Consider the following 18,585-nt stretch of genomic DNA (forward strand, 5'->3'; position numbering starts at 1 on the left):
AGACTATTTCTCAAATGGTGGTATATTAAATATTGTAATATTCTAAATATAGTAAATATAATGCTACTCAAACTGGTAATAAGAAATATATTCAAATAGCATAATCTGCTTAAAACATAGTCTTTTATTACTGTAGACTATGAACATTTGTGCATGTGCTTTGGGCAACACTATTTGGAGCACTTGATAGTGTGTGTAATCGCTCCATAAAAGTCAAGAATTAGACACAATCTGAAGAAATGCAGGGCTCCTTTAAGGCAGAGGTTCCCAACCACCAGGCCAAACTATTTTTTTCTATTTTGGACTGGTCATGTTTAGTAAAAACATGACCAGATCATCTTCCTGTCACTTCCCGTCTGAGCCTCATTCCCACACTGATCTCTGTCTTGTTGGATTACTATGTTGGATTACTTAAACCCACAAGCTAAACTATATTAATTATGTAAAAAAAACGTGGTGTAGTGTGTTATCTATACACACTTTATGGTGCTTAGGCTAACCATTATGGTGCTTAGGCTAACCTGCTAACACAATGACTTTGGTGAAATGTTAAATTGTTGAGTCCAAACCAGAGTCAGATGCTCTGGTTCCAAAGAGCAGCACTAGCCTGACTAGGCTCATCTCCACTGGCAAACACAACTCTGAGTTAACAGAAATTTAGTGTTATGCAGTGTTAGCAATCTTGTGAGAACTGTTGAGTCAGATGGGACTTTCAGTGATAATCCCACAGCTGGATTCCACATACACACTCAAAATGCACGTATACACAGATTTACACCGATACACATGCTGTTGGAAGAAAAACAAACCGAGGCACATGTACACATAAAAACACAACAGAATTAAGCAAGCTTCTCTTCACTGAGGAACAGTTCAAACCACTGCACACAGCAGGGTTGGCTTCGCTTCACGCAGATCCACACATACACTGGAAGTGCGCGCTAGTCCTCACAGATGTTCAATGTGGAATTTTAATGCCTTTAAAGTTTTTGGACAGGCATCGCTGTGATAAATGTAAAAGCCAGATGCATGGGCGCCAAATCAATCACGGATACGCCAGCAAAATAAATGAGGGACGGCCGATCGACGTCTCATAAAACTGCCATCTGACGTTATTCTGTAACCCAATAAGTAAAATGTAGCCAACTGTACAGTGTCTTCAAATATGTTTTTTTCAACATTACCTCATGCAGCTTTTATGTTTCCGTTGGATATAAATGCTAAGATACGTTTTTCTGTATTGTTCAATGGTTTTCAATGTCAGCCTCAAAGGGAATCTAGTCAACATCAATCCCACAATATGAATCTAGACACGGTTCAACAGAAGAGCCTGCCCACAGACTTTGTCTTGGTAATTGATGGACATTGATGCTCCTGTGAAGTGCTTTGATATTTAGGAGTTCCACAGATGAAACGCTTGTTCTGCAAAATGTTCCTTGTTAGCTATTGATGAGATTTTAAGGTGAAAATATACACCAGGCATCTATATTTTGTCAATATTCTCTTTAGCATGTGAAAAGCTGGGCGCAGGTCTAAATAGCCGGATCTTATTGTTGATGTTGGCATTTGCCGGGTCAACGTCTGCCTGCCGATGTTTTTGTGGCTGTAGAATGGTCAAGCAGGAAGGCCTGATTATGATGTCATGTCACACTGTCCCACTGCCAGACGTCTGGCTTTCTTTGGCTGCCAATCCTGCGGCTGAAGGACTGAACCTGGCTAACATCTGTACCAGAGCTGCCGGTCACACTGAGCGTTCTCAAGGCTTATCAGTGCACCAGACTTACACAGCGGAGGAATGCGGCAGTCGAGGTGGCAGCCCAGTACGGAGGTAGTGTGGAAAGTAAACGGCCCACATGGTAGCACTTAGCCCATTAAAAACCACAGCATTTGCTGCTCCGCTGAGCAAGCGTGGCTCTGAGATCATCCTTGAGAACGTTCCCCCAACACATGAGAGAAATTAGGCTGCATTCAAGGCCCTCAAACAAATACAGATTCATTTTATTTCTCACAAGGGAAAGCGTAATTAAACAGTGCCTGAGAATACTGTAAAGTTACACATCACCTGTGACTGCACAACCTAATCCTGTCGCGGTACAAAAGTGCATGACATGAGGAACAGAAGAGGGAACACAGAAACAGGACGGAGTACAAGCAACATACAAGAACCAACGCGGACATGTCAACTGGCAACAGCTGTCAACCGGGATCACCGGGGTAGTCTGAGACGTGACAAATCCTCAATTTTGTCTCTCCGTATACTTGTATAGAGCTGAGAAAGCAATAAAATTCACTTTGATTTTTTTTATAAAAGTTTTAATAAAAGAAGCTCTATAAATTCTTAGATATCCTTCAACTAACATTAGCATTAGCCATGATGACCTAAGCAAGCAAAGACTGGTGATAGAGAAGGAAAATCATAAATATTTTTAGTAATTTATTGTTTTGTTTAGCTCATTTATCTATTTTGCCCATCATTTAAAATGGAGCATGATAGCAATTTACATTGCCTGATGCAATTGTTTCAAATGGTCAAATGGCCAGCTAGTGCTATCGCTAACACTCGCCTCAGCTGATGTGCTCTGTTTTGAAAATTACATTTATAATGTCAATAATGTGTTCATTTGATAGTCTACTTTGCTTACATTACATCACAAAATAACCTAATTAACTTCAGGTCACTCAGGACTACTTAATAATTCATTATTAATATCCAAATATAGACAAGTCTTTTAAAACAAATGTCTGTCTTTCTAGCTGGCATGCGCGCACACACACACACACACACACACACACACACACACACACACACACACACACACACACACACAGGGATGAAGACCTTTCCATATTATTACTTCCAGTCTTCATTGTCTGAGCAGCAGGGCTGGCAGGAAACAGCACTTCATTCACTTCCTGCCACACCACACACACCATTAATGGACACTGGGGCTTTTGAAGTCATCCTCTGAACTACTGTTAATATTTGATCGGGGGGATGAGTCTCTTGTGGCTGGGCAAAAGGGGCAGCAGATAACCCCTCAGGCTCTACATTCTGGAGCTCCGTCACTGATAAGAGCAGCTTTTGGGCCCAGTGCTGTCTCAATGATGCCTCCATTAGCTCAGCAGACAGAGCACTTTGCGGTCCAAACATATACTAAACTTCAAAATATATAAGATATTAAACCACATAGCGAACACAGAATGCATCATAAATAAACTACATAATGTTTTGATGTCTTTCAATTCCAAACCTTGACCCTAACCCTAAATATATAGATAACCCTAAGTCAATATTCATACAGAATGCGGACCTTTGCATGCATGATGTGATTACATGTATAATTTCTGTATTCTTAAAATGCAACAAAAAATGCCACACTTAAGAGGTCAATCTAATAAAAAAACTACGATATACGATTCTGTGTTTTGAGTACACGTGTGTGAAATACTGCCTCTGGTGCAATTACTGCTAAAATTAGAGGCCTGAATCATGAAAGAATGAAAGCTCATCTAATAAATGTGCCCTTTGAATGAATCAGTCATTTAGACTCTATCTGTTATGAATGAGTCACACTACTGGGTGACTAAAGGGATTTCTGGATACATAATAAAGCAGACATATACACTAGACACACACACACACACACACACACACACACACACACACATATACCTTAAAAACACAACAATCCAATAATTCTCCATGTATTTAGAATTTAGAATGGTCACTCATCAAGAACAAATATGCACAAGAATTTAATTCCATTTTCCTCATTTTTAAAAACCAGTGCAGCGATATTATATATTAACAGCAAAACAGAAATGACGTCTCATTTGTATGGTAATTAGTAACTGTGTTACAATATTAAAGCAGCCAAGTTCATTCTTTGTCCAACAGGCTTTAAGTGTCATGTAGCATTTTTGGCAATGAACCATTTTAGCAGCTAGTGGGAGGTGAAGGGGACCGGGGGATTATTTTGTGCAAAGGAAGGGAAGCAGTAAAGAAACACTGAGCTCGACATGTCATGCCAGAATACTTTCAGCTTTAATAAAACATTGGAAAGAAGCAAACTGTAATACTGTTAATGATCTGTTTGGGAAGTCCTTTATCAACTCAGCCACTCTAACTCTTTGCAGTGGGGGGGGGGGGGCTTCTGCATGCAGCTCAGATATAAATGTCAGAATTCTTCTGCCAGAAGGTGTGTCTCAATTCAGAGGCTAGACACTTAAGAAGACATGATGTGACTGTTGCAGGGAGAGTATGCAAACCCTACACCCACAGAACTTGGGTGTAGGGAAATACAATAAAACATATTGGAATGAGTGAAGTTAATGTTCAAAGGACACTCATTTTTGGACGAAAATGTTCAAATGTTGGACACAGAAGATAGGTGGTTTGAGAGCGGAGTGAGGGAACCTTTGCATGTGCAAATCAACAAACCCTCACTCAAGAGAGGTGGAGGCCTCAGACACAACTTATCTTCAACCTATAATGCTGCCCTTTCGTCCATCCCCCCAAAAATCAGGCCCAATTCATACATCCACCGGGTTGGCCACATTTAATGACCCACATAATGGGGGCAGGAGGAGCTGCCAGGGCGGGGCTGTCACATCTACCCACATCACTCCCCCTGCCTTTGTTTCACTTAACAAGCGGGATTGAGGTGAAAACTACCTGGAGGATAAATTTGTGGTCACAAGCCAGTTTGACAAAGTTCTGTGGATGCAGAATGAAACGTCTCTACATTAAAGAAAGAAAGTCCAGTTGCCATGACTCAACTTTCAGACAAATTCACCTGGATGACTGAGAATCTTCACAGACCTAATGTTCTAAAGTTCTGCAGCCAACCAGCGGGGGCACTAGCGGGTAATGAAGGTTCAAATCTGCCAGGATGCCACTGAGGTGCCATTGAGCAAAGCACCGTCCCCACACTCTGCTCCCCGGGTGCCTGTCATGGCTGCCCACTGCTCACCAAGGTGCTCACCACCGTGTTTCACAATGGCAATCGATTCACTTTCACTTTTCACCTCTGGTGTCTTGTACAGATGCAGTGTCCATATTTCAGTTTTCTTTGGAGTTGAGGACTTCCCATCCCAGACAGTATTTTACATTTTTTGTAAGGTTGACTTCTGCTGGTTGAGTTATGCTTTGGATGAGCTTCTGATCATTGTTTTCATATTCAGATTTTTTTGGCAGAGGGCAGAATATTTCGCACCAATATAGCCTGGAATTTGGAGCTATTCATTACGCTCTTGCTCAGGGTCCATGTTCCAGCCTGAGGAAAAGAAGCCCAATAATGCAACGATAACATAATTACAACGCTGAAATCCCTCATGCCAGAGTGTTCAAGGTGGTTTTAAGGTTTCGTATATCTGCTTCTATTTCAGTCTTCAGTCTCAACTAACATCCGAAGTTACAACAGAAAACGGCACAGCAGACAGGGAATTTAAAAAAAAGAGTAGGCTGCTACCAATGTAATCTGAAGGACAGAGACTTGCAGCCACATACAAACAGTACCAGCCAAACACAATACAGTTGCAGGGAGAGTCATGAAAAGGTCAGAAAAAAAGCCTTCTGTGTTTAGACCAGACATAAAGAAGGCCTATCATGCGTACGTGTCTGTAGATGACTGAAAGGCTTGTCTGGCAGTAAAGGGCTCTCTCTCTCTCTCTCTCTCTCTCTCTCTCTCTCTCTCTCTCTCTCTCTCTCTCTCTCTCTCTGCCTCTCAGACACAGACATTCTCACATACACACATGCATCTCAATCGTTTATTCATCAAGCAACTGTGTCTACAGTTGGCTCAGAGTCTACGGATTTGAAACAGCCAAGAGTGCGTTTGCTGCATTTAGTGCACACACACACACACACACACACACACACACACACACACACAAATACACAACAGCACACCTTAAACGTAATGCCCCCAACACTCCTTTTTCCTCCTGCAGTCTCACTCTTGTGCGGTCTCATTTTTACACACGCACACACACAGAAGCTGGCAGACATAGCTGGTCAGACATCAACACTCACAGGCTTCATTTAGAAGCTCGTTTGTATCAATATTTTACCATGCTTAATTTTTCTCCCTTATTCATTTCACATGCACAATTGCCTAGTGAGTCATAATGGGTGAGTGTGTGTCCGTGACTGTGCATGCAAATATACAATATACAATGAAATAATCATTTACCTTATTCAGCTTGGCTGTAATATTTAGTACAACTAGGATGCGTGTTCAGCAGAATAAACGAATTACTATGGATATGAGAGCTGGGGATTATGAGCTGCTTTACAATACAGTCAGTTCTACAAGCTCTATGCAATTAAATGTAACAATATTTGCATCATTGGTATTATTTTACACAGACCCCACCATGTGGGAGAGGAGCCTCTAAGTCCCCAAGTTGGGAAGAGGAACCATCATGGATCAGACTTGTTTTTACCCCACATCCACTCCGAAGATCGATTCATTCAGCTGATTTTTGGTGCCCACGGACCCGCTGTCACCAGCTTTCCTTCCACATTTCCAAGGTTCTAAGCAAGTTCTGCAGTTTTAGAGATCCTGTAGTCTACAATGTCACTCAGATTTCTGCCTTCAACAATCCAACTTGAACATATTCACTGACTAATCATCACCTGCTCTTAATGTTGTGGCTGATCAGTGTAGTGTGTGTGTGTGTGTGTGTGTGTGTGTGTGTGTATGTGTGTATGTGTAAGTTACATTTTCAGAGAGAGACAGAAAGAGAGAAACCGTTGTTGTGTGGTGAGTGAAGCGTGGAATTGAACAGCAACGAAACACAACCAGGAGAAACTGGGGAGCCTGGCGCTCTTGTGTGTGTGTGTGTGTGTGTGTGTGTATAGTTGAAAAAAATAATATCAGTGGTTTTAGTGTCTCTGTGACCTCTGGTGACCCCATGGCACTTTCACACTTTCACACAGGTGCGCCAGAATTCCAACAGTCAAGGTGAAAAATGTTAGACAAGCATAGCAAGACCATCCATACACACACACACACACACACACACACACAAGGCAGATTATGTTCCAGCCACAGGGGAAAATCTGAGCGTTGTGTGTATGCAGCCAGTCTGCCGTTAGAATTAGAGTAAAACATTCCAAACATTTATACACACTCCTGTTCATGGCACCAGATGGCCGACAGATATACAACTGCACCATATAAATGGGAATTTATTCATCCTGACCAATTTCCATTACTGAAGTCCCCGAAGAGTTTGCATCCGTTTTTCATTTAATTATCAACCTGGATCCCAAGAGTTAGTGACTTTAATTAAAGAGTCTGTCAAAAAAGCAAGTCTATTACAATCCGACAGCCTGCTTCACTAAACAAGTTTGTAAATCACATCTTCTCAGTTTAACACAGAAGCTAAGAGCTATGACCCCCCCCCCCTCCCACACACACACCAAAAACGGTGCTGTTGTCCTACCTGTTCGGTTCCTCAACATCTCCATCGTCTCCAAGTCCCCACACACTCAGCCATGCATGTACACACACACAAGCACACGCACACGCACAACTGGAGCTGAGCAGTGAGAGTCCAGAGGTGCTGCACAACACTGGACAGCCGAGAGCAGGGGGCAGGGAGGTGGGAGGACGAGTGACGGAGGGGGCAGAACGAGAGAGAGCGAGCGAGCGAGCGAGCCTGCAGCGTCTCCAGTCGCGTTCGGGCGAAAGACAGGATGCATGCGCGTCGGGTGTTATTGGTGGACCCTGTTACACAAACCCCCCCCCCCCCCCCCCCCCCCATTGTCGGCCCAGCGCTGCTTTTTCCTTCCCCAGCTCACAATCCCCTTCCTGCTCCGTCTCCGTGGTGACACGCCGACAGCCAATAGGCTGTCTGGAAACTCCTACCAGGCTACCAGCCACACAACCCGAAATGCTTCGTTCACTACATGCCCAGCACCAGCGAGTGCATACTCCAACGTGTGCGTTCTAACGCTGCAGAGACCCCAATAATCCAGACACGCGCGGCATTTTAGCACCGCAGGAGAGTAATGATCAAAGAGCGGTTCGACAAAACTTCCTGTATGATCTGCACCCGCCCCCCCTTTCCCCCCACCAACCCACAAACCTTGGACTGACCCCAGCCGAAGCCGACTGTATCTCATCTACAGTATAAACAGGCTTCAGGGCCGTGCTAAAACCCAGAAACACGCTCACCTACATTTCCCCTGAAGTGGGCATGCAGAACAAGACAGGCGTCTGTCATTCCTAATCATCCCAGATATACAGATACACACACACACACACGCCTGTTATAAACTATCACAGATGGTCAGGCTGTGCCTCACTCACCCGAAGTCAACACCCTGCGCACAGGCCATTAAAACACAGCAGGGGCCACATTAAACACACATATAATCACTGGCACGCGCGCAGATATCTAACAGGCGTCCCCGGTTTTATCCGATGCAAATAACGTAACATCGCTGATCTGCGTTCATATAAAACAAGCAATGAGATTAAAATGACATGCTGTTTACATAAAACGGGGCAACCCGTTCACCCGTCACGTCTGGTGTGTGTAATGGACCTTGTAAAGCATACTGCTGAGCTGAAGCACCAAGGTCCCTACGATTCCCATACACACACACACACACACACACACATACATGTTTTCTCCTCACATGTTATTACTGTGAGTGTAAGAGGTTCACAGGAAAAAACAAAGACGCACTCACAGAAACACTCACGCAACAAACAATACACAACCTGTGTGTTGGATGACAACACAACTGACCACAGTCATGGTAATCAGTGAGGACCATACACAAGGGGTCAATAGTTCACAGACGTTCCAGCGTGTGGCCTGGTGTGGACATCACAAATGATTATCTGCAATCAATAAACTAGAATCTAGAATCTATCACCGTGTAATAATTTACTGAAATTATTCTTTACACAGTACAGGGTGGTAGTAGCCTAGTGGGTAACACACTGACCCCAGCCGTGTATGAACCAGAAGACCCGGGTTCCAATCCCACTTACTACCATTGTGTCCCTGAGCACGACACTTAACCCTGAGTGTCTCCAGGGGGGGACTGTCCCTGTAACTACTGATTGCAAGTCGCTCTGGATAAGGGCATCTGATAAATGCTGTAAATGTAAATGTGCTCAGAGCAGTTCAGACGTCCACACGACTGTTACCTGTGGTTGGGTGCAGCTCCGTGTATTGTTAATGTATTTACTGAATGATAAAGCAGCGCTGTCTACAGTGTTGGTCCTGTATTGCTAAAAGGGTGAGCAGATCCCCTTTGCTGCAAACTGTTATTACAGATTAAACCCCAGGGGGCAGTCTGCTGATCTGTTGAATGAACACGTCAACACACATCCGCACATTTCATATCAGAAAACGACGGACCAGATGAGTGAGACAAGGTGGGGGTCAAATGGCTCACAGTCCTCAGAAACAAAAAAAGTGCAGCCGCAACTCAGACAGACGCTCGACTGAGTGACTTCACCACCTGTCCGTTGCCATGACAACAGCTGCCCAGTCGCATGCTGTCATTCGCGTCCCTCCCTTCCGTTCCTCTTCATCCCGCTCTCTTATCTCACTGTCTCCTCTTCCTCTTTCTTTACTCTCTCTCGCTCTCTCTCTCTCTCAATGCAGGGGCCCAGCCCATTTCTGAGGGGGGTGACGTCATTGGTTAGTGAAAGCATGAATGAAAACATGTCGGGCGCACAGAGCCACGCACTCTACGGCAAGGGGGTGCCATGCCAACGGCAAATCCAGTCTAATGATCAATGATCACAGTGCACCGCGTCCGTAAACCCTGCATACACACGGATTACACGCTTAACACCGTGTAATACACATTACACTTCGCGGCAGAACACGTGCTAATGTGCTCCAATCCGATCTCCTGTCATATACTCGGATACAAAATACAGCCCTTCAGGCTAATGCCCGATGAGCAGAGCAGATCCAGGGCACAGATTGCATTCTCCACAACTGCACGTCCAATGCAATCAAATGAAAAACACCACAAACTGCAGCAATAGTCACAAAATTGATGGATGGATGGAGAGAAAGCCACATCAGCTCCATGGTACCGACACTTGCATTCGCAGGATATTGTCTGGGGACAAGGCAGTGTAAGTATACACAAGCAGTGACAGAGAAAGTGACATGCCTCCGACACACACACTGCTTCAGATGCAGTGACAGGCATCAACCAGACGAGCGAGACAGATACATGAACCTGAGAATCCCATTAAGATGAATATCCTGACGTCCACAGGAGGTGACCTCCCCCCCGTGAAAAAAAGTGACTATGTGTTCATACCTTTGTGGGGACCGAAAAGGAGAAATGAAAAAAATGTAAAGATTTCATTTTGATTTTCCTGGAGGTCTAGGGCAGTGTTGGATTGACGCTTAGGTACATGGACGTTGTTAGACATTCATTCTCCAGTTATTGCATAGTTCGTACCCTAGGTCCCCACAAAGAGAAAAAGAAATGTGTGTGTGTGTGTGAATGTGTTTCTTTGTTCATACACACCTAGCTGGCACAACAAGCCCCAAGATGAGGAAGACCAACCTATACAGATGAGGAAGACCAACACCCCCATCCACCCGGCACCCATGGCATCATCCTCCTGTCTTTCTCCCCTCTTCCTCTCTTTATCTGCTCATTCTGCTGTTCCACCTTCCTCCTCCTCTCCCTTCCATTGACTCTGCATCTGAGAGTGCAGATTTATGGGGTCTTGTCATCCGTCCCCCCTTTTTGGTTTGTGGCTCATGGAGCGAGTGGGTGACAAGCAATTACAGTCCACATACACACTGTCACTCAGTATCAGTATCCAGCAGGACAGTGGGGCATACAAACACTGAGTAAGCACAACTGCCTACACACTCGCACACACTCACACACATCAGCAAAGAGCCACCACTGCTCAGAGAAATATGAATGGAAATGGTTCACATGAAGCCGGCCGAGTGTGTGAATGAGAAAAGCCACATGTATGTGTGTAACATTGCAAGTGCAGGTGTGTGTGTGTGTGCGTGTGAGAGAGAGAGAGAGAGAGAGAGAGACAGCATATTACCTGTTGCCCCCTTGGCTTTATGTCGCCCTTTAGCCTGCCGCTGGGTATTGCCCATGACTCCGTGTTTCTTGTCCCAAAACATCACCTCATCCCAGAGCTGCCCCCAGCTCGCACAATGACTGAGTGGTGCGGGTGTGAGCGCGTGTGCGAGGGAGAGTGAGAGAGAGCGAGCGAGTGCCGGCTGCGCGTGTGCATGTGCAAGTGCAAGTGCGAGCATCCGTCTATGTGTGTGTGTGTGTTTGTGCATGTGTGTGCGTGCACGTTGGACGAATCCCAACTTGCGACCCTTCCGTGTGTGTTTGCACATATGAAGACACGTGTGTGTGTGTGTGTGTGTGTGTGTGTGTTTGGGGGGTTGGCATGCTTTTTCAAACCAGCCACTCACAGACTGTGTTCATTTCATTGAGAACTGCAGAGGGAAAAAACGTATAGATAAAGCAAGAGAGAGAGAGAAAGAAAGAGGGTGGGGGGCTAGGGGTGCAGAACGGAAGAAGAGAGCGGGTTAGAGAAGGGGATACGGAGGGGTTTATCGTTATAGAATGATCCGGAGGGAGAGGAGGAGCTACTGCAGCTGGAGAGAGAGAGAGATAGAGAGAGACAGGAAGAGAGAGGCAGAATGTGAAATGAGAATCACAGGATGGGGAGGATAGGGGTAGAATACAGAGAGGGGAAAGGAGGGAGTGGAGAAAAAGAGATACAGCAAAGCAGGTCCCGTCAGGACAGCGTCGTCCCTCCATCGCCAGAAGACAGAGGGAAAATGAAAAACTGAAGCATGAGGAGGCATGATCACGAAAGCCTGTTACAGGTCTGAGTTGTGCGGTTTGAGCCTCTGGCAGTCTACAGATAACCCACACACACACACACACATACGCACACACACACACACACACTGCAGAGGAGAGGGCAGGTCCCTCCCTCCACTGCAGACCGTAGCTTTAACATTCCCAGCCACTGCACACACTTCCATTATCAATTCATCACTACATCTGTCTGGTAAACATCACATGACCTAAAATCACCATCTACATACATAGAGAGAGAGAGAGAGAGAGAGAGAGAGAGAGAGAGAGTCTGTCACATATGCATGGATTTAGGTATTCACACACAAATAATCAAACCATTAAACACATATTAATAATGCATGTAAGTACAGGCAGTGGATACACAAAAAACACACACACACACACGACATACAGACCAGCTTATCTACAGATATAAAATATCACTTGAATCTTCTAACCCACAACCCATGCTTGAGGGAGAGAAAAAGGAGACATACACAAAAAATAAATAATAATTATAATATTCAAGCAGAACTATTACACACACTTGCAAGGACAAGCTAAGGTCACACACACCAACCCAAACACAAAACCTGGGGCAAACCAGTACTTTGTCTTGTGTATATATGTTTGTATGTGTGTTAAAGGACATGAAGGGGGTTTAATGGGTTCCACACACATGACACCTATTGATCCAGTAAGAAATGAGCTGAATAAATCAGTGAGACCTCCACCTACTCATCAACATCATCAGCGGCTTTGTACTCGATACTCGATATACTCGATCATACACCTTTTACAGGTCAGGACAACCAGTTCGGTGGCCGCACTGGTGTTTAAGAACAACCGGGACAGATGTGCTGGAGGTCAGCAGCGTCGTACAGAGGAAGGAGTGTTACTTAACTCTGCAGCAAATCGCCGCCGGGCCCGGACCAGCAGAGACAGGCCAGCTGTCACGGCAACAAACGGCAAAAGGACCCAGTACACACATAAAAAGCTCCATCTAAAGACACGTCTCACATATCTGTGAAACAAAGTGGCCATTTTGTCTCTCTGGACGCAGATGAATATACACATGGTGTACGGAAAACAAGAGTACATCAGACATGAGTAGTCAGCAGTCGTGAAAGATGAACAAGTGTCTGTCCATCTGTCTGTCTGTCCTCAAACGTTTCATATGGTATGAATTGCTCCATGTGTACTCCGCAGAACAATTGCCAAGTCTTAGATTTAAATGTTATATATATATATATATATATTTTTTTTTTGCACTGACCAACACAAACTACCTAATAATGTAGTTAATAACTAATTAACACATTACTGAGTAGTGCTGATATAAAAAAAAATGCATATACAGTATTAATTCATTTTAAGATTATTGCATATATTGGTACTGAAGCAAAATAATGATTGAGGTAAAAACCGAGTATGAAAGTGACATTTGTATGAACACAAGATCAACATCTCATTTTGTAAAATCTCTTGTGAAGCTCTTTAATTTCCCACTGCCAGAAACGCGGCAGCATCATCCGGAGAGAGGTGGCATCCAGATAATGCCGCTTCAGACTGTGCTCAGTGCCGGGATAAGAAAGCTTCATTCTGCTCTCCTAAGCCTGCTGAATCTTCTCAAAGGTCTTGCACTCGGAGCGTGGCCTACGCCTTCTTGCAAACAATGAGCCTGAGGTTTCAATGATGGCGACAGAGCTACCATCACATTATAGAGACAGATATAGCCATTCATCTGTAAAGTTTTTTAGCAGAACACATTAAATTAAAGCACTGATAGGACGTGGTCCCGTTATGACTGTAATGAATGGAAAAATGTAGGATGAATGTGAAATATGGATGCTGCAGTACATCTGACCATGTGAAGTCACAGGGCAGTGGCGGCCTAGAGGGTAAGGAAGCGGACCTGTAATCGGAAGGTTGCCGGTTCAAATCTTGAAAGTACCATCCCACACACCGCTCTCCAGGCGCCTTTCATGGCTGCCCACTGCCCACCTAGGGTGATGGGTTAAAAGCAGAGGACGCATACTGTTCCTATAGAAAATCCAGCCCATATCCATTCATTTGGGAAATCCAGCCTTTGTTTCATTAGCAAATCAGAAGCCATCATTTGGCTGTTTTATGAAATGACAAACATTAAGAGACCAGAATCGCATCAGCCCTTTCACCTGAGCTTTTATCAGCCTGCTGGAACAGACCTCGCTGGCGTCTGCCAACAGGCTGTCAGCCTCGCGCTCCATCCGTCAGAGTTAGTGTCACCACAGCGGAGAGGTGTAAGCCAGGACACACCCCCAAGCCACCAGAATGCCTTCCAACTCTGGAAAAAATGGAAAGCAGCCTGCCAGGTACCCCTAAAAACTGCAAAAAAAAAAAATGAAATACCTTAAATCCGGTGGTTCGCGATGTGCGGTCCCAGTTTGACGGTTTCGCCGGAGCAGCATTATTCTATCAGCCTGACAAAAATATCTCTCTGCCAAAAGTGGACATCTGGCCCCGGATTGGGATTATGTGGTAATTAGCAGCAGTTTAATAATCCCGCCCCAGCATTTCTGCGCCAAAGGGGCTGTGGTGGGTGGGGGGTTTGGTCAGATTACCGCCCTCTCTGCATGAGAGTGGATTACGGGTGCGCCCCTCCTCCTCCGCGGCGCGTCTTTAAAGCGATTCTTACTCCTTAATCCCGCCGAGGATATTCAATCGATTATTTTTTTATTTCTCCCGTGCAGGGTGCATTTTTTGTATTTTTACCCTTTTACGCGCACTCGTCTTTCCCTGGCTGGCAAATCTCCTGAACGGTGCAGATTTGGATTAGGGGCATTGTAAAACGCGGTAACCTCATGGGTGGACCTATGTTGGGATCTAGGGCAGGGAAACAGGAAGCACCCTATGTAACACCCGTGAGGGGGGCCGTGCTTTCAGTCAGTCAGTAATGAAGATGACACCCTTTTATAATTGGCCAATTGTAAAGTCACCACCGCTCTGTAATGTCAATCTGACTCCCTAGTTTAATTCCTGGAAGGGTCGTGGCCTTCAGAAGTCAGGACGTGAGGTATGAATTCTCCCAGGCTCTGGTTAAACGTTTCTTAGAAGCAAAAACGCGTTATTATCTTGTCGTTCTGCCGTAAATGAAAACTCTTGTGTGTGAACACAACACTGAAGAATGACATAGTACACGGTGTATTTTAGTTTGAATGGGTATGATGCTCAATCCAGACCATTCAGAGCATGCACACTTGTAAAAAAATCTCTCCGATTGAGAAAGGCCTCTGTGCATTTTTGCCCATGTGGATTGTGGACCCACACCCATCATGGCGGATGCATACGGGTGTCTTGTGATACAATGAAAAAACTATGTTTCTAAAGACCTGAAACCATGTACTGTATTAAACAAAGCACTAAGCAAGAGACTGCAAAAGAGACAGATTAAAGCGGGAAGCGAGATTTCACACATTGTGGGAAACAAAGTACAGCAGAATGAAGTTTGAAGACTTTTAATTGCACTATGATGGTGGGAGGGCTTCTCGTAGACAGGGCAGCATTTCAGCTTTTAATTTACTGCTGCAATTACAGCACTATGGATTCTGCGTAGACAATCGGATAAAGCTCCACAAGTCGAAAGTGTTGTTCGGGGGCGAGGAAGGCACAGCTGTCACCATGGAGATAACGGCAGCTGTAACCAAAACCCCTGGAGAATCCCTCATCGGATTGGTATGCCTCTATCACTCACAAACCTGAGCTTTCTCACACTCAGAGCCAAATTGTGTGATGGGATGGGAAGTGTCACAATTTGGACGTTTTCACTTAGGGGTGTACTCACTTCTGTTGCTAGCGGTTTAGACATTAATGGCTGTGTGTTTGGTTATTTTGAGGGTACAGCACATTAACACTGTAATACAAGCTGCACTACTTTGTATCAAAAGTGTCATATCTTCAGTGTTGTCCCAAGGAGTTTGTTGTCCCAATATTTGAGAGATACTGTATCTACAAGACCGAACACCAAATTTGTCCAAATTATGTTCCTTGGCTTTTATGTATGATTGTGGTGGAGATGCGATGCAAGACATTGCAACAGATCAGATGGGTAGGCAAACATACATTGCTCCAGATACTCAGCTAGTCTGAAGCTGACCAGATTTATGGATTCTATACTCAGTGAAAAATTATTTTTCTTCTAATAATCAATTCATTTGCATAAGTGAACACAGCATTCCATTGAAAATAAAGACTAATTGTTGCCTCATTCATGCAGTTCCATTCATTACGTGTTCCATTCATTAACCACCATTTCCAGAGTCATGTACAACATTCATGTTCCAACATTCATGTTCCATTCATTAACCACCATTTCCAGTCATGCACAACATGAAGAATCTCTGGATTGGTTTTTGTCATTTTTGAGGAAATTTCTGAATGACCCAAAACCATTAAACAAACAGACAATGGGATGAATGAATCGTTTTTGTCTCTACGCTGCTCTGACGTCCACTTCTGCTGTAAATCGAATCTAATCTGATCTACTACACCTTCAGTGGTAGACGACACCACCACAGTGTGAGCAGAACATCTCTCTCTCTCTCTTTTTACCCTCACACCGTCTCTGCTGCCAAAGCTCTTCTTTTTTACGTTCAGGGAAAATCCTTTCAAATCAAAGCATGCCAAAGCGGCCCGGCGGTGGCGTGGACGCAAAACAATCTCCCCGAGGATTCCACAGAAGCAAAGGCCATCCAGTCCAGTAGTATTAAGCACTGAAAGTGTTTTTTTTTTTTTATTTAGTCTACGGCTTCTGCTTCAGCGCCTTTACGCCTTAATATCTTCGGTAAACTTTAGTACAAGCAGTACAGACTCCAGGAGTTAAAAAGAGAATTATTGTAAAAGACAAAAGTGTGACAGACTGAGACAGAGAGAAAGTGAGAGTTTTTAGAAGGCCCACGCTGGTTCCAGGAACACCTCGCCTCTGTTTTACGGTTTTCTACACCCGCTACGACAAGGTGGCCGCAGGATCGAACGCATCTAACTCAGGCTGCTGTACCTGCTCATGCTTACCTTCTCGCCAGGGCAGACCAGCAAGTCGAGGAAGAAAAGAGGAGGGCGAAGGGGGCAGCACGCTGTCTCTGCAGGAATGGAGGGAATGGGGTTACGGAGAAGAGGAGGTAGATTTCGAGGGGCAATGGAGTGAGGGAGGGAGGAAATGGAGGTACGGGAGCAGGAGGGGGTGACCACTCCCCGTTTTCATGTTTTTTTGGACTTTCTGGCTTTCCAACCACAACTGAATGCTCTTTATAGTGGGAACGGGATTGGAGGAGGGGAGCAGCTGCTCTTCATACCCCCCGCTTTCCATTTATCTCTTTATCTCTCTCTCTCTATCCCTCTGTGCTTCCCTCCATCCATCCACTGCAGCCATTTCCTGACAATATCGAGATTTGGGATTAGTGGGTTGGCCAACCAAATCTGAAAGAGGCTCTCAATCTTCTCAAACTTCTGTGTGTGTGTGTGTGTGTGTGTTAACATTAAAACCACCACCTAAAAGCATTCTCCTTGTGCCACCACAACTTGAACTTGACACTTGGAGGCTGCATGAACTCTGAAGTTATTCTTCAAGATGTGAAATTCTATGTGATTTGCTATTTTTTTTTTTAGCAAATGATAAATATGTTCAAGCAGAATGTGATCAGTGGAGGTCAAGTGTAACGAAAATGAGATTTCCCCTTCAGGGAACACAATCATCTCCGTGAAGAGTCTAACATTTTTTTAGAGCAGCATCCACATGAACGCAGTGCGCAGCGGGTCACCTTCTCCGCGTCAAACATCCTGCAACCATCTCTTCACCAGCTGAACAATGCATACGCACCCGGCCATGGTCTGAAAAAAAAAAGAGGCTCTGTGGTCCGGTTTTAATCCTCCCACACCCGCTGCAGATATATGAAGTCGACAAAATACAAAACGAAAGCAGTATGACTGTAGATTGCAGGAGAAATATTAATAAAAAAAAGTCAGGAAGACATTTTGTTTAGTGATACACAGGACTGTCTTGTCAGCATTGTGACATTTTCTCTCAGCCAGGTGACATTCTAATGAAATATTATGCAAATAGGACCTTAAAGTACAGCTGAATATTGTATTGAGAGTATAACAATGTATCAGGAAAACAAAGAAATGAAGTGCATCAGTGAGGTTGCATAACTCAAATTCAAATTTTATTTGTCATACACAGTCATACACGGTATGGTGTGCAGTGAAATACTGAACTGAACATTACACTGATTTCACTTTGAAAAATGTTAATTCCAGATATCAGTTCATTTTCCCCACTGCTTAGCGTGTCAATGAGGCAATTTTCTCACAACTTTCTTAACAAATGGTACTTTGGACAGAATCATTATGAGTAGACAGAGGGACATGAACTCAGCCGGTAAAAATGACTATGAGAAAGACAGAAGTGGATGGAGGGGTGGAGAAATGACCAAGTCCCAGTGAGAAAGGTGACAGCTCGGCGGGACCCGCAGTGGGTGGGCAGCGTGGACCCGACACAGAGGGGCTGTGTGCGAGCCCGGGGCCGTGCAACGCTGTGAAAGTCCCTCCTGCACCTGGTCCATCGCTCAGCCTATCCATTTCTCGGCGGGCAGGGGGAGAAAAAAAAAGAGGAGAGAAACATGAGCCCGGGCTGAAACAGGGAAAGGGGGGGGGGGGGGGGGGGGTGAATGGAGCCACTGAGTTGATGCTCCTCTGTG

The 18,585-nt window shown here is 44.7% G+C and overlaps 1 protein-coding gene across 7 annotated transcripts in view; it reads right to left on the minus strand.

Annotated features, from left to right (window-relative positions):
- Nucleotides 1-18,585, minus strand: part of nhsl2 (NHS-like 2) — a 63,866-nt gene that overhangs the window by 20,026 nt on the left and 25,255 nt on the right. For 2 of the 7 annotated variants that reach the window (XR_003749581.1, XR_003749579.1), the window contains exon 1: nucleotides 11,070-11,211. The exons of 4 other annotated variants lie outside the window; for them this stretch is intronic. The gene's annotated coding sequence lies outside the window, so the exon portion shown is untranslated. Of the gene's footprint in view, nucleotides 1-7,452; nucleotides 7,584-11,069; nucleotides 11,212-18,585 lie in introns of those variants that run through there. One more of the 7 variants, XR_003749586.1, reaches the window with a different exon arrangement.

The sequence above is a fragment of the Denticeps clupeoides genome, chromosome 1 (genome assembly GCF_900700375.1).
Source record: "Denticeps clupeoides chromosome 1, fDenClu1.1, whole genome shotgun sequence".
In the NCBI taxonomy this organism is placed as follows: Eukaryota; Metazoa; Chordata; class Actinopteri; order Clupeiformes; family Denticipitidae; genus Denticeps; species Denticeps clupeoides.